Below are 15776 nucleotides of genomic sequence, written 5' to 3'. Positions count from 1 at the left end.
TCACATTTGATGTGGTAGTTTGCATACAGCTGCAGAGTAGACAGTTACCTTTGAAAGGAACATTTGGCCGCTCTAATTTGATTAAAGAAAACCACCTCAATCATTTCTAGACTGAGAACGTTTTCATTTTAACTTGGCAGTAGGAGTTGGGAATGTACTCAGAGCACTTAGATATGTGGGGGAGCAGTCAGGGAACAAAACCAACTGCTCAGATGAAGAAAGCTTTAGTGCAGTTTTTTTCCCCCAGGGCAACCAGTGCTATATAGGATTGCTTCTCTTTCTCTCCCAAATTTTCTACACCCATGATTTTCACCTCCATCTCTTTTTCACAGTTACTTACTCAAGAATTCCAGTAAACTGATTCTGGCAGGGGTAAATTGCTACCCTAATATGATTTGAAGTACTTTGAGGGCCTGAAAAATTATCCCATTTTAATGTAGAAATAAAACCCCAAATCATAAACGATTGTGAATCGCCTTTGCTTTCTTGGCCTCGGTTGGGAAAAAAAGGTTTGAGATCATGGGTATGCAGACCGAGGTTGGGAATTCAGCTGCAGCTTGCCTAGAGGAAAATCGCTCAGTGTCAGGAGCCTGCAGCCCTGGTGCTAGGCAATTATCTCACACATGTGTCCTTTGCTTCTGAGATAGAAGATCTGATCACCCAGTTTGTATGACAGTTGAAAATACATTCTGCTGCTTGTGGGTTGGCATCAACCTCATAGATGTTATTGAACATGATTGAGCAGGGACTTTTGAATGCCTGTAGGGTAAACCATGAACAAATTCATGAACCACAGTGCAGTAATTTAACGTGTTGTATTCTTGGGAAAGGTACTGTGCTGGCATCTTAAAATTTAAAAGTTTCAGGAGTTCCCATCATTGCTCAGTGGTTAGCGAATCTGAGTAGGAACCAGGAGGTTGCGGGTTCGATCCCTGGTCTCCCTCAGTGGGTTAAGAATCCGGCATTGCCATGAGCTGTGTGGTGTAGGTTGCAGACACGGCTCGGATCCCTCTTTGCTGTGGCTCTGGTGAAGGCCAGCGGCTACAGCTCCGATTAGATCCCTAGCCTAGGAACTTGCGTATCTGCGAGTGCGGCCCTAGAAAAGACCAAAAAAAAAAAAAAAAAAATTAGAAGTTTGAGCGTGAAATTTTAAAATGATAAGTTTGAGCTTACATGCAGGGCCTTGGGAATACCACCACATTATTGTTTATTGAACAAGCCATGTTCCAGGTATCAGTGTCTTGAAGCTATTCTCTGCTGTAATGGCTGCCTGGGGCTTGCTATCTGTGAGAAAACTAGGCAGCCCCAGTAGGACTGAATCATTCTGTGTAAGAGAGTGAGAAATGCACACAATATTAGAATTTGAAGAGGACTTCATTGGGTTCAGCTACCCATTCCATGAACAAAACCACTCTCCTAAAAAAAAAAAAAAAAAAAAAAAAATCCAAGTGGTTGTATTAAGGATGTTTAATAAATGTTTGCTGCTTGGTGGAGCTGTTTGGTCACCTGGCATTCTTCTCCATCTTCTGTCATCTTTCAGGTGCTGCAGTCCTTTCCACATTTAATCTCAAGACTTAATGCATTGGAAGCCACCCTAGTCTTGTTCTTCCTTTTGAGAATCAAGGGTCGAGAAGCATCTTCCTGCTATTTTTACACACAGTAGGGAGAGTGTAAATCTTTTCAGTCCCATCTGTGTCAAAAAAGCATATAAAGATGGTAAAGGGACTGAAAAAAATGACCGCCCAGAGGCCACTGCTAAATCTAGGTTTGGGGGCTCAAGGTTTTGGGAGGATATAACTTTGTAAATGTAGTCAAACCCCTGGTTAGTTCACAGTACTTATTTATTCCATAATACATTATGTAGTAAATAATGTGCTACAATGCAATAAAATATTGCAAAAAGTAATGCTTGCTGTTTTTCTTTTGTTTAGATACTACAGGTACAACATTAAACAGAATTTTAAAAAGTTAAATGCTGATGATTGAGGAAAAGTTGATCTAATTTGAATAAGGTATTGGAGACATGTGGATTCTGCAGGAAAATGATGAATACCAGGTCTTTTGGGGGGTTTTCTTTTTCTTTTTAAAGGCCACACCTGCAGCATATGGAAGTTCCCAGGCTAGGGGTTGAATCAGAGCTGTAACTGCTGGCTTACACCACAGCCACAGCAACACCAGATCCAAGCCTTGTCTTCGACCTACACCATAGCTCATGGCAATGCTGGATCCTTAACCCACTGGGCAAGGCCAGGGACGGAACCTGCATCCTCAGGGATACTAGTCAGATTCGTTTCTGCTGAGCCACGACGGGAATACCAGTTCTTTATGTTGCATCAACTTCCTCTTCCCTCAATAAAATATTACTGTAATATTTCTCATATATGACTGCCTTTTTAAAAGTATACTTTTATATAGTCCAATACTACCGAGCACTGTCCATGGACAAGTGTTAGTCTTCCCAGGTTTATCTTTGTGTGTGGATTCTAACCTGAATGATAGACATTCAGATGCACTAAAATTATTGAACGTTTCTCTGAAGATGCATAGAAGCTAGCCTGACACCGAGGTTTGGTTTTGTTTTGATCTGTTTTTAAATAGATAAGGAACGTGCCATTCCTTTTTGCCTGGCAGTTGTCTACTTCTTAAGTGCAATTAATATAGTTATTCTCACAACCACAGTCACAGAGGCTGAGAGAGGATGGTTATTCCCATTTTTCCCATAGAGAAACAGGCACAGAGCATCTAAAGGATCTGTTCAAGGTCACCTTGAGTCCAGGTGTTATTTCTCCTTAGGGTTTGCTCTGTAGGATTTTAGTAATGCAGAGATCATGGGGTCAGAGGACTGTTTGGGTCGGGCCTGTTTGGGAAATTAAATGCACATGTACTGCAGGCCAACAGAAGCTTGCTGATTATTTCAGGAGGACCCTGTATTCTGATACCAGAAACTAGAGGTATAATTGCTTCATTGTGACAGGTATTAAAAGCTATGTATATAACATACATGTTTTAAAATTAAATTTTTTTTCAGCCATTTGCATTAACAGCCACATGCAGAGACATGCATGTGGAATTGGGACTATTAATAGTGTTATTTTTGTTAGGGTTCATGCTGCCCCCCAGCCTGATGGCAGTCAGCTTTCCATTCCCTAGGCCAGCGAGAAAAGGAAGGAAGAGCAGTAGGTCAAAGGAAGTACACTCACCTCTGAATCTGGCACCAGAAATGCTGACGACGTGTCACTTATGTTTGTGATGACTCAGCACTTCCTGGTTTCTCTTTGCAGCCGCGCTCCAGCTAATAATATCAAATGACCTTGGTCCAGACTGAGGGTGTCAGGGCACCTTTGGTTTCCTCATCCCCAAACTGGAAAATGAAAACTCATGCCACCCTTTCTGTTTTTAATGAATTAATGGCATTAAGTGTGAGCCGTTGGACTCTGCACTGGATTACAAGCTTTTTGTTCTGATGATTAGAAGTAGCTTTGGCCCCGAACTATAAATAAATATATCCTTACTTCTCAATTTGAGGCAGTCCTGTTATACTTCGTTTGGTCTCTATATTGTTTCTGTGCAGTCTAATCACTGGGGCAGGAATGGAAGGAAATGAAGTTCAAGCTGCAGTTGCAGTGTATCTGCTACTGGGCTTATAGGAAAGGCTCAGTGACCCAGAAGGCCAAGTCGGGGGGTGGGGCGGGGGGGAGGAATAGATCATGGACCTGTTCATCAGAACCTCATCACTTTCTGAATGGTCCAGAAGAGGCCCGCTATGGGAATGAAACCAGATTGTGTTTTATTAGCTTTATTCTTAGAACTAGCCAAAATGGTTAGACTCTAAAATTATTAATATTGAGACATAGGACGTTGAAACATTTCAGAACACCCTGAAAAGTTTAGAAGACCTGGAAACTTTTTTACATGTTTTCCTGGGCTGTTAAAATATTAGTTAACAGGACATGGTTGAGAGTTTATCCATGTAGACAACCAATTTGTTTAAAAATTTATGAAAAAAAATTTTAAACTATGTTTATAGATTATCCAGATGTGAAGTTCTTTTAAAAATCTTTTATCACTAAAGACAATTTTAAAGCAGTCGTTTTCAGTGAAGAAGTATCTATATTACAGCAAGAATAATGCTATATTTAACCCATAAATATTTATTGTTAAATGTTTCATTATGTGTTTTCCTTTTTACAGAGGTCTCTAAATAGCAAGAATTTTTGGCCCTTTAACTGCTTCCAAACAAGCAAAAGTGAAAATTCCTACAGAAAACATGGCCCTGACCTTTTTTGTACATGCAATCCAAACAAAAAGTTAGCTTTGAAGTGGCGTCTTGTTACATAATCATACTGAAAATATGCAGTAATATGTATTCCTTTGAATGTCTTTCATTCAGAAACTTATTTTTGTTTATTTGACTACTCTACCAGCTGAAAACGGATTGTGTTCTGGTTGTTCATCTAACCACCCAACCTCAAAATACTTGAGAAATTACATGAAGAGCTTCATTTCAAAGCATAAAATTTTTAGAAAGGTTCAGACCACCAGAAAATTGAAAGTGGAATTGCACTTCGTTGATGATTAAAATAAAAAGTAAATGATGGAAGAAGATGAACCGAATTGACAAACCCAGTTTTTGCCAGTCAGAACATCTGTCTAATCAGTAGTAAATTACTTTAAACGACATTTACTCTCTAGAAGGTTCTTAATATGAATCATTTGTTTGAGACATGCCTAAGCATTTCTACCAAACTATTTGGCCAATTCAACTTGAAGGTATAGAGCATTTGAAAGTATTGCAGATCATAATAGAAAGTACAAGAATAATGACCAATATAGGCAAAAGCAGAGGACACCCCTTCTTTTCTTGCGTGTTCTCTGGGAGGCTGCTTTAGAATTCTGAGAATTGGTAGCATATGCTTAAGTCTCCCAAGTTGCTGGTGCTGCCCACAACAGTACAAAAATTGTGGGTTTTGATTCCTTTTTGATTCCTTTGCATTTTCTCATCTCCTGCTAATTTAGTGAGCATTCTGCCTATAGCAGGAAATTCTCTTTAATTGTCACTAAAAGTGAAAAATACCATTTGAGATTTCTAATTTTGTAAATTGCTTTATCAACTTTTATAGGGACGCCTTTTTGTTAACTTCATAATTGAGGAGTCCAGTCAGTAAGAATGCCTGGTGAATAGAAAGTTGTCATCTCTTATGAGATTGCCTCATTTTCAAAGAATTAGAATATGACAAAATACATTTAACACTAAAACTCATAATTTAACACTTTGTTGATTTTTCAGCAAATATGTCAAGATTTATCTTTTATTGGAAACTTTATGAACTGTAGTTATGATGAACACTAACTGTGCCTGCTATTAGAGAGTTATAGTTAATAAAATGTTTACTTGGTTTTACGGTTTGGCTATTCATGACGGGTGAGTGAAGGCCTTACGTTATATCTTTTGAGGAAACAAAAATGTATTATGTTTTGGTTAGATATGAAATTTCACTCTTTAAACTTACTGATTATGGAGGGAAAAGTTGAGAAGTTGAGGTCGTAGCAGTCAAAGAGAGTTTAGCTGAAGAATAAAACAATAAAAAAATATATGGGAAGAAGAAAATTCTATATAGATTAAATAGAATAGAAAATGACCCCAATAAATTTAGAAGAGATCAAATTAAATAAATTATTTCTTAAAGTTTTGAAATATCATTAAAAGGTTAAAATTAGTACGGCAAAGAACTTACAGCTCTGAGAGGGTATACCTAGACTAGACAGAAGAAATGAAGTTAGAGGGGGAAAAATGAAGGAAAAAACACAGCCAAAAGTACAAAGGAGTCATAGAGAATGAAATAGAGTTTGGCTCCAAAATTAGAAAAAGCTATGATTTCAGCATGGTTAATCTTAAATTGTTGACCTTGTGCCCAAAACCTAAACAAACATATATTTGTTTATTCTTTTCATAGTTTGTCTCTTGTGGGAAGCATAAGGTAAATTCATCCTGTGTTCATCTAGCTTTTGGTCTTATAGTAGAAAAACAGGAATAAAAGAGTTGCAGAAAAACTTGACCTGCACACAAGGTTTTGTTCTGTCCCACATGTTGTGAAATTCCTTTTGGTTTTTACTGTTATTATTTTACATGGTATGCTGTGCCCATTATCTGGTTACAGAGAAACTCTTGTCTGTTGTGTTAAAGATGAACTGACTTCTTTAAACATATAGATAAGTGGTAATCAATTTAGGACACTGGGTTCTCCTTTTCTCATTCACGGTCCCACCCCCTCCCCTCACTGTATTTTTTTTTTTACGTGGATAAATGTGCATATCCATTTGCATTCAATTGCATGTTTGTAAAGATGCTAATAAAGTGGTAAGTAGCGATAAAAATAGAATCACTTTAAAAAGAAAGGAAAGGAATCATTACAAAAAGAGTCACTTCAGAGTCTTCAGCTGTTCACTTCTTGAAAGGGGTATGTTAAATAGATCTAGATACTTTCTCAAAGTACATTGCTAAATCTGGGAGAATTTGAAACACTTCTATCAGGGGAAAATTCCCAGGTATCTAGTTTTACTTCGTGTTGAGTATTAGAATTGTCTATAGACAGGATGTTTCAATCATACTTTTTTTTTTAAGAAAGATTTTTTAAAACATTTTCTAGTGGTAGACTATGCATAACATTTATCATTTAAACCATTTTCAAATACGCAATTCAGTGTATAAATATTTATCTACATTGTGCAACCATCACCACTATCCATCTCCAAGATTTTTAAGTCATCCTACCCTGAAACTCTGTACGATTAAATCCTAACTGCCCATTTCCCTCTCTCTCACAAGAAGACAGATTTTTAAATGACATGTTATGACCAGGAAGTGAGAACAAGGCAGTAGTTCCTGACATGGCCACTTAGGCTTAGTGTTAGAATTGAAGGGAATAGAGACCACTAAAGCCTGCTCAAGAGGAAGGGGTTGTATCTATCGTAGGGAACAAGACCCTCAGGAGTGTCTGCACATTTGGCCTCCTGGGCCAGGGGTTCTGGACCCCAGAAGTCCATAAGGAGTGCCGTAGTCTTGCATCGGGGAGTGAGTTGCCTCCTGGTTTCTGCCCCCACAGCTTCCTGGGTGTCCTCAATAGTTGGGCCTCCCTCATAAGCTCCACTTTCAAGGGCCCATCACAGCACTGGCTCTTGAAGGAGCTTTTGGTGTGGCATCCCATACCAGCTGGTTCTTAGTTCATGTTTCAGAGAGTCGGAGACATGCTGTGGGGGATGAAAGCCCCAGTCTGGGAGAGACTGAATTTTGGTCTTGGTCCACATGGTTAAGAAAATCAGTTGACGTTTGGTTCTTTATTGTTCTAACTAAAATCTGAGTCTTTTGTTTTGTTTTGTTTGGCTGTGCCCACAGCCTTTGGAAGTATCTAGGCCAGGGATTGAATTTATGCCACAGCACTGACAATACTGGATTCTTAACCTGCTGAGCCACTGGGGAACTCCAAGGTCTGAGTCTTTAAGAAGCAAAATTCCATTTTTGTCATGAAAACGCAGCTCTAGGATTTATTTTCAAATTTGACTAAGCACTTCAAAGCTATATATGTGTTACTAGAGAGGTTTGAAATTGCATGCCAAGACTTAACAGTAGTTTTTCATGGTAAAAACCAGGAGAGGGAATTCCTGCCATGCTGCCTGGGTTCAGAATCCCACTGCAGTGGATCAGTTTGTGCTGAGGTGTAAATTCAATCCCCAGCCGGGAGCAACGGGTTAAAAGTATCCAGTGTTGCCATGCTTGCGGCATGGGTCACAGCTGCCACTTGGATTCAGTCTCTGGCCTGGGAACTTCCATATGCCTTGGACCAAGCTATAACAATTAAAAAAAAAAACAAAAAACAAAAAACAGGAGAAATTTCAACTGTAGCAGATCCTTAGGACCCTGAAGGAGTTCACGAAGAGTAAATGGCGTGGATGAACATAATCAGTTCTTGGCCACAGATTTCTCGTGCTTGCTCATTTTGGCCAGAAAATCATGTTCATCAGATGGAGAAGTTGGAACATCATTACAGAAAATGGATTTTAAAGCAATGAGCAGAAATGCTGCTTGGCTTCATGATGGCTAGAAGACACCTTAAATGAAATTAACTCACTGTTAAATAAAATTAATTTACTTACTGAAACAGCATCTTTTTCATCCCAAATGGCTTGAACCTAAGGGGAGGGGCAGCATGGTGGTGGTTCGAGGTATTGGAGCAGGCTGGCTGCATTATTCAGCTTCTAACTCATCCCAGTTCTTGCTGCGCCATTCTTCATGCCCCTTGCTTAGGGGGCACAGGTTTGTAACCAGTTTTCTTTCACTGAGGCTTCAAGCATTCTTTTTTTTCTTTTTCCCTCCCCTCTTTCCTTCCTTGCTTTCTTCTGGCTGCACCCGTGGCATAAGGAGGCTCCTGGGCCAGGGATTGAACGAACCTATGCCTCACAGCAGCCCAAGAGGCTATGGTCGGATTCTTAACCTACTGTACCATAGCCGAGGCTCTAAGCATTCTTGAATCAAAAGGAAGAGTAGTGTTTTTTAGAGCTGAAGAAGTAATAGGCTTTCAGAGTTACTCCTGTGTATTCCTTCTACTCATATGCTCAGGCTTTGAGTCTGGATTATACAAGCACTACTTGACCAGTATTTGTCTCCCAAGATCACATTTCAGCAGTGGTCTTGAGCAGGGATTGGCTTTTACTTCCCAGGAACCATTTGGCAGTCCCTGGGTACATTTTCTTCGTCGCAGCTGGAGAGGGGTGTTGCTACTGGAATCTAGCAGGTGGAGGTCATGGACGCTGTTAAATATCCTGCAGTGCACAGGGACAACTCCCCACAACAAAGAAAATCCAAAACGGTGATAGTGCCATGGTTCAAAACCTCTGCCTTACCAAAAGGCATCAGTTTGTAGGAGACAAAAAATGATATAAAAGTCAGTGGCATTAAAATGGAGGAAATACATGGGCCAAACACTAAATAGCATTAATAAACTTAACATGTCTATAATCAGCACTCCAATGTTAGTACTTTCTCTAATCAAAGAGCAAAAAGAGGAGTTCCCATTAGGGCTCAGAGGTAACGAACTAGTGTCCGTGAGGACACAGGTCCCACCCCTGGCTTCGCTCAGTGGGCTAAGGATCTGGCCTTGCCTTAATCTGTGGTATAGGTTGCAAACACAGCCCAGATCCTGTGTTGCTGTGGCTGTAGTGTAGGCCGGCAGCTGCAGCTCCAATTCAACCCTTGGCCTGGGAACCTCCATATGCCACGGGTGCAGCCCTAAAAAGACGGAAAAACAAAACAAAACGAAAAGAGCTGGAAGAGGAAAACCCAGTATAGGGGTAATATTTTTCCTCAGTTGTAATTGAGAGCAAGATGGAATGGCTGAGATGGATGGAATTAAAGGCAACTGGAAAGTTGGGGACTTCTGTTGAGTGTGGCTCAGAACTAGGATGGTGAAAGTCAAGAGGTAAAAGAGTGTATGTTGAATTTTTGTTTGTTGAGTTTCTGAATTCATTGTATTTGGACCCTGCTAGGGAATCAGGTGTTTTGTTTGTTTGTTTTTAAAAAGGACTAAGGAAATGGGATGGCTCAGTGATGTCCTCACAAAAGGTACATTTATACTCTAGTGAGGAGGGCCTGAGGTAACCTTAGGCAACAGACACCGCAGATTAAATCTCCCTCCAAATTACGGCTGCATTGCCTCAATTCTGCTCCTTGTTGGCTTAATGTTTATCTTGGTGGTTCGTGTGTCGTGTTATATGGTTCTCCTTCCAGGGCCTCCTTTATAAAATATCATTGAGCCAAATGAGCTGATTAAATAATATGATCAATGAAGATCTCCTAAGATTAATTAGGGTAGGTAAAATCTGCTGAAATCTGTAAATATGGGCATGCATGATAGATTCTTGCCTCACTTATTTGTCTAGTCATCCAGACTTGAGCCTTGAAGATTAATTTCCCTTCTACTTGACATGGTCTGGCTTTATCCATGTCCAGTAGGGTTTTCCTTCAGAATGTCCCTGGTGCCCATCTTTCCCTCTTCATTGTCATTGTTACTGTTCCAGGGTTCCATCAATAGATAGCTGTGTAACTAACTTTTTCCCTTCTCTTTTGTGCCTAGAGAAGTTCCTTTAGTATTTGTTGTAAAGCTGGTTTAATGTTGCTGAATTCTCTTAGCTTTTGCTTATCTGTAAAGCTTTTGATTTCTCTTTCAAATCTGAATGAGAGCCTTTCTGGGTAATGTAATCTTGGTTAGAGATTCTTTCCCTTTCATCACGTTAAGTATATCCTGCCACTCCCCTCTGGCCTTCAGAAGGTTCTCTTGTATGTTATTTTTTCTTTTCCCTAGCTGCTTTCAATATCTTCTCTTTGTCTTTAACTTTGGTCAGTTTCATTAGTGTCTTAGGGTGTTCTTCCTTGGGTTTATTTTATGTGGTACTCATTGTGCTTCCTGGATTTGAGTGAGCGGTTTCTTTTCCATGTTAGGGAAGTTTTCGGCTGTTATCTCTTTGAATATTTTTTCTGTCCCTTTCTCTCTCTTTTCTCTTTCTGGCACCTGTATAATATGGATATTGGTGCGTTTAACGTTGTCCCAGAGTTTTCTGAGACTGTCTTCATTTCTTTTCAATGTTTTTTTCTCTTTTCTGTTCTGCATCAGTGATTTCCACTAGTCTGTCCTCCACTTCACTTACTCGTTCTTCTGCCTACTGTAGTCTCTTGTTGGTTGCTTCTAATGAATTTTTTTATTTCAGTTATTCTATTTTGCATCCCTTCTTGCTTAAGTTTTACATCTTGTATTTCTTTCCTCATTATTTGCTATAAATTATTGATCTTTGCCTCAAGTTTATTTCCAATGTCTTGCATCATCTTCACCATCATCATAGTCTAAAGTCTTTTTCACTTAGCTGTTTTCCTGGGGCTTTTTCTTCCTCCCTTATCTGAGTTACAGTTCTCTGCCTTTTCATTTGTATAGGTTTTTGGTGTGGTCTCCTTTTTGCAGACAGTAGAGTTGTAGCCTCTCTTATTTCTGATGTCTGGCCCACTTGTGGCTGAAGTTGGTAAGGGGGCTTGCTATAGGCTTCCTGATGGGAGGGACTGGTGCCTGCCCACTGGTAGGTGGAACTGATTCCTATCCCTCTGGTGGATGGGACTTTGTCTCTGGGTGAGATTAGAGGTGGCTGTGTGCCTGGGGGGGCCTTTAGGCAGCCTGTTTACTGATGGATGGGGCTGTGATCCCACCTAGATTATTGTTTGGCCTGGGGCTTCTCAGTGCTAATGGGTGGGGCCAGATTTTCCCAAAACGGCCACCTCTCTTGATGTGGCCTCTTCTTTGTCTTCTGGAGTAGGATATCTTTTATAAAGTTTCCAGTCCTTTTGGTTGAAGGTTGTTCAGCATTTGGTTGTAATTTTGTTGTTTTTATAAGAGAAGGTGAGCTCCAGTCCTTCTATTCCGCCATCTTAATCCTGTCTCTGAGTCTCCCCTTTCTTTTGTGTTAACCATCTTTTCTTTTTCTTTCCTTTGCTGTTCTTTCTTTCTGTCTTTCTTTTTTCTTTCTGTCTTTCTGTCTGTCTGTGTGTCTGTCTGTCTGTCTTTCATCTTTTTAGAGCCAAACCTGTGGCATATGGAAGTTCCCAGGCTAGGAGTTGATTCAGACCTGTAGCCCCTGGCCTGTGCCACAGTCACAGCACCGCCTGATTGGAGCCGCACCTGCAACCTAATCCACAGCTCACAGTAATGCCAGATCCTTAACCCACTGAGCGAGGCCATGGATTGAACCTGCATCCTCATGGATACTAGTCGGGATTGTTAACCACTGAGCCACAACAGGAACTGCTTCCTTTCTTTTGTGAACCATCTTCTAGTTTATATCATGCCTTTGTCCCATATCACTATGTGCTCCAAAAGACCTTTGAGGTCCAGATTTTCCTGCCTGTCTTTCAGAGCCCTCTGTCATCTGTATCTGTCTCATGTGTTCATGCTACACCATCCTCTAAATGAACTCTGCCTGTGCGGCTCCCAGGTGGAGCCTGATCGCTTTCCCCACCAAGCCTTGCTAATGTGGCTCCCTTGCATGGCCTACCTTCTCTTCTTTGCCTCCTCCGTTCGATAGGCACACATAGTCAAAGGTTAAGCCCAGAAAGCATCAGCTCCATCAGGGCCTTTCTGGAAACTTGAGTGCTACTGCTGATCACTTCTCCCCAGCAAAGTTACTTTGACCCACGTAGCTCTGTATTCTGTCTTGTCATGCAGCGCCCGTGGCTTTGTCACATGTACATGTCCTCTTTCCTCAACTTTAATAAAAAGTTTTTTTGTGAGAAGTGCCCATGACTTCGTTAGCATACTGCTGACTGTACTGCAGGTGCTTAATAAATGCTTGTTGGGTTGATTAGGGGAGATGTTCTTTTTCTTCACAAATTACATTGAGATGATATATACACAAATATGGTAACAATTATTATATGTAAGAAAACTTGTAAAGATTAATTACCACCAGTCATCCTAACATCAGGGTTTGTGGAAGAGTATGTCTTTAAAATTGTATTAAAATGTGACATAGAGTGAACTCTCCTCTCTCAGGGCGATTTTGCCCCCAGGGAACAGTTGGTGGATATTTTTTGGTTGACAACTAGAGGGCTACTGTTGGTGTCTAGTGGGTAGAGACTAAGCGGTACCGTAAACATCCTCTAATGCACAGGACAGCGAGACCAGTCCCCCACAACAGAGAGTTATCTGGACTTAGTACCAGTGAATAGTGCCAGGTTGAGAAACCCCAGTCTGCAGTGTTGTGTGGGCACCACCGTCGACATTCTTCATCACCAAAGGGAATGAGAATGTTCAAAACACGGTGCAGGGAGTTCCCCTTGTGGCTCAGTGGTTAATGAATCTGACTAGGAACCATGAGGTTACGGGTTCAATCCCTGGCCTCGCTCAGTGGGTTAAAGATCTGGCATTGCTGTGAGCTGTGATGTAGGTCGTAGACATGGCTAGGATCCTGCGTTGCTGTGGCTGTGACATAGGCCAGTGGCTACAGCTCCTATTCAACCCCTAGCCTGGGAACTTCCATATGCCATTGGTGTGGCTCTAGAAAAAGACAAAAAAAAAAAAAAAAAAAGGTGCAGTTTTCTATGGAGGGAATGATCCTACATTATAAACTCCTAAAATAGTGGGAACTGAGGCTCCGTGCACAAGCCAGAATAGTCTGACAGTTGAAAAGTTGACAACTGCTCATGTAATAGACGGGCACCCTGTGTCTTTGGTTGTGCCTCTGGGAGGAAAGGGCAGGAGTCAAGAGGATTCTTCTAAAGATGAATACATACATCCCATGATTTTAGAAAATGACAGGCATTTGCTAAGCCGGAAGTATGTGTTAGAAAATTAGGTCACATTTTTAATTAGCTAAGATTCCTTCAAAAGGATTGATAATTATGTTGAAGCATATACCCTTCTATTTTTCCAAGTATTTTGAAAGCTTCCTTGAATAATATGAGATAATTTTTAAGGTTTAAGAACCATATGCTCTCCCTCCTGAAAATTAATTTGGGGAGGTACCCTTGCTGCATTCAGCAGTGGAATGGTACAGCGGAAAGGACAGTTCACAAAGAGATCCTGGGCAGATCATCTTGATCACTCCCTGGGGAGTTCCCTGTGTGGTGAAGCAGAAATGAATCCGACTAGTATCCATGAGGACACAGGTTTGATCCCTGGCTCACTCAGTGGGTTAAGGATCCTGCATTGCCATGAGCTGTGATGTAGGTTGCAGACTCGGCTCGGATCCTGTGTGGCTGTGGCTGTGGCGTAGGCCAGCAGCTGTAGCTCCGATTCAGTCCCTAGTCTGGGAACCTCCATATGCCTCAGATGTGACCAAAAAAAAAAAAAAATTATTCCCTGCCTCAGTTTCCTCATTTTCAAAAAGAAGGATTCAAGCTTGATGACCTCTTGCTTTAAAGTTCTGTGTTCCTGTAATTTCAGTTTCAAGTGGTAAAAAACGAGAAATGGTTTATACAAAGTTGTTTATGAAAGAAACTTTGAAGGCATTAATTATTCCAGTTTGTTTCTTCGAAACTTCAGAAATATCCCTTTCTATAAAGGCTTAACTCCAGCATTTAAAGAAAGAAAGGAATTCCTGTTATAAGTAAAAGTTGTCCCCACCCCCAAGCAAAATAAAGAGTCAGATGAAATTTACAGCTGATTTTAAAATGTCATTGTTAGCTAATTTTGAAAAATTTGTCCGTTTTCTCTTCTGTTTATACTTAGGCGTAAAGAAGCTATTTTAGTAGTACTAATAATACTGAATTTTTTACACAATTCATGTTAAGCGAGATGCTTCCAGATCTGAGAAATTTCCTGTTTGTAAAGGTAGAACACATTTGGAAGCTTTATTATGGTTTTTAGTCAACCATTTAGTAAGTTATTGGGCTCTGAACCAAGTGATGATGCTTTCCTCTTTGCTTGATGGAAAGTAAAACAGAACTTTGATAGTGTTCACCTTTTTTCCATTCTTAAAGTTGACAGTTCAAGATATTCACAAGGTTGGGGATATTGTAGAATCCCAAGAAACGAAGCTTGCTTCTGTGCTGTCTCTATTCTGAGGAGACTGGGAAGTTGGTTCTGGCATATTCTCACGTCTCCAGGACCTAGTCTAGAACTTGGGTCCTGAGAGTGCCTGAATTGAAGATGCTTCCAGGGTAGGTCCAGGTGCTAAGGGCATCCAGCTACAGTTTGGATCTCCTTCCCAGTGTATTAACACTGTGTGTTCCCAGTGTGTTACCTACAGGGAAGAGCAGAATGTGACGTGGGATACATCCATCAAATAGTGCCTGAGGTCAACTAAGCATCTCCGGAACACAGGGCAGCACACACAGTGGGGAATCAAAGTCTGCATTGCTCAGTTCCTGCTTTCAGTGAGCTTAAAACCTGGAGAGAGGGGACTCTTTGCAAAGTGCTGTAATATGAAGGATGTAGTAGTGAACCTTTCCCAGGTACTGATACAAATCTAGGCTCCTTCGAAGAAGAAATGTATAAGCTCCGCAGACGAGGTGAATGATGGGAGCAAAATCACGCATGTGGAGATGATTGAGGTATGATGGGTAACAGACCAGCCTGAAGTGGGAAGGTGACCAGAGTGGGAAGGGAAGGGGGGAAAGAGAGAGATGCAAGGTGGTGGGATTGGAGTAATGGCAGAGGGTAGAGCAGCTTGAACAAGAACCTAGAGACAGGCAAACCAGTTAGGAGATGGACCATTTCCTAGGGATGAGGAAAAATGGTGGCCTCAAGTGGTGTCATTGCCTTGATAGGAGAGACAGCTGAGTGCAGGAATTGCCAGTCTGAGAAGCTGGGTGGGTGGGCAGGTGGACAGACAAGACATGTTATGGTTTGAAGCTTGAGTGAGAGGATGGGGGTGCAGCTGTTGAAAACTAGGATTTGCAGGAGAAGGATCGGGCTTGATGGGACCCTGCTGAGTTCTGTCCTGGACGTGTTGAGTTATATGTGCTCCCAGGAAATAGCCAAGGCAGAGTTAAGTACAGGAAAGTAAGAGCTCCAGAGGGGAGTCCAGAAAAACCTGTGACATTTTTAATGGACACCCAGATCTTTGAGTCCCACACTTGGAATACCATGAATGTGTATCATGTGTTCCCCAGCAAGGAGCAACCCATGAATGTCCCAGTGTGAAAGCCAAGCCCTAGACTAAGGCTTATGTCCCCACCGAAGTGACTCATTCACAAATGCCAGCCTTCATGGCATGGGTGGTTCAAATCATGCCTCAGATGC

The 15776-nt window shown here is 41.1% G+C and overlaps 2 long non-coding RNA genes across 5 annotated transcripts in view; one reads left to right on the top strand and one right to left on the bottom strand.

The window, feature by feature from the left end:
* Positions 1-15776, top strand: part of CDK6 (cyclin dependent kinase 6) — a 249728-nt gene that overhangs the window by 25182 nt on the left and 208770 nt on the right. The window lies entirely within an intron of this gene.
* On the bottom strand, positions 8416-13885 carry LOC146400001 (uncharacterized). The gene is made up of 2 exons (XR_014815780.1): positions 13066-13885; positions 8416-11596 (listed from the first exon to the last, which is right to left on the bottom strand). It is a non-coding gene; the product is annotated as an uncharacterized LOC146400001 (long non-coding RNA).

Source organism: Sus scrofa, chromosome 9, assembly GCF_054392235.1.
Source record: "Sus scrofa isolate SSC_HxYL_T2T_F1_AM1 chromosome 9, Sscrofa_HxYL_maternal_Yorkshire_Landrace_v2.0, whole genome shotgun sequence".
Taxonomy (NCBI): domain Eukaryota; kingdom Metazoa; phylum Chordata; class Mammalia; order Artiodactyla; family Suidae; genus Sus; species Sus scrofa.
This window is presented reverse-complemented; position numbering and strand designations above follow the sequence as displayed.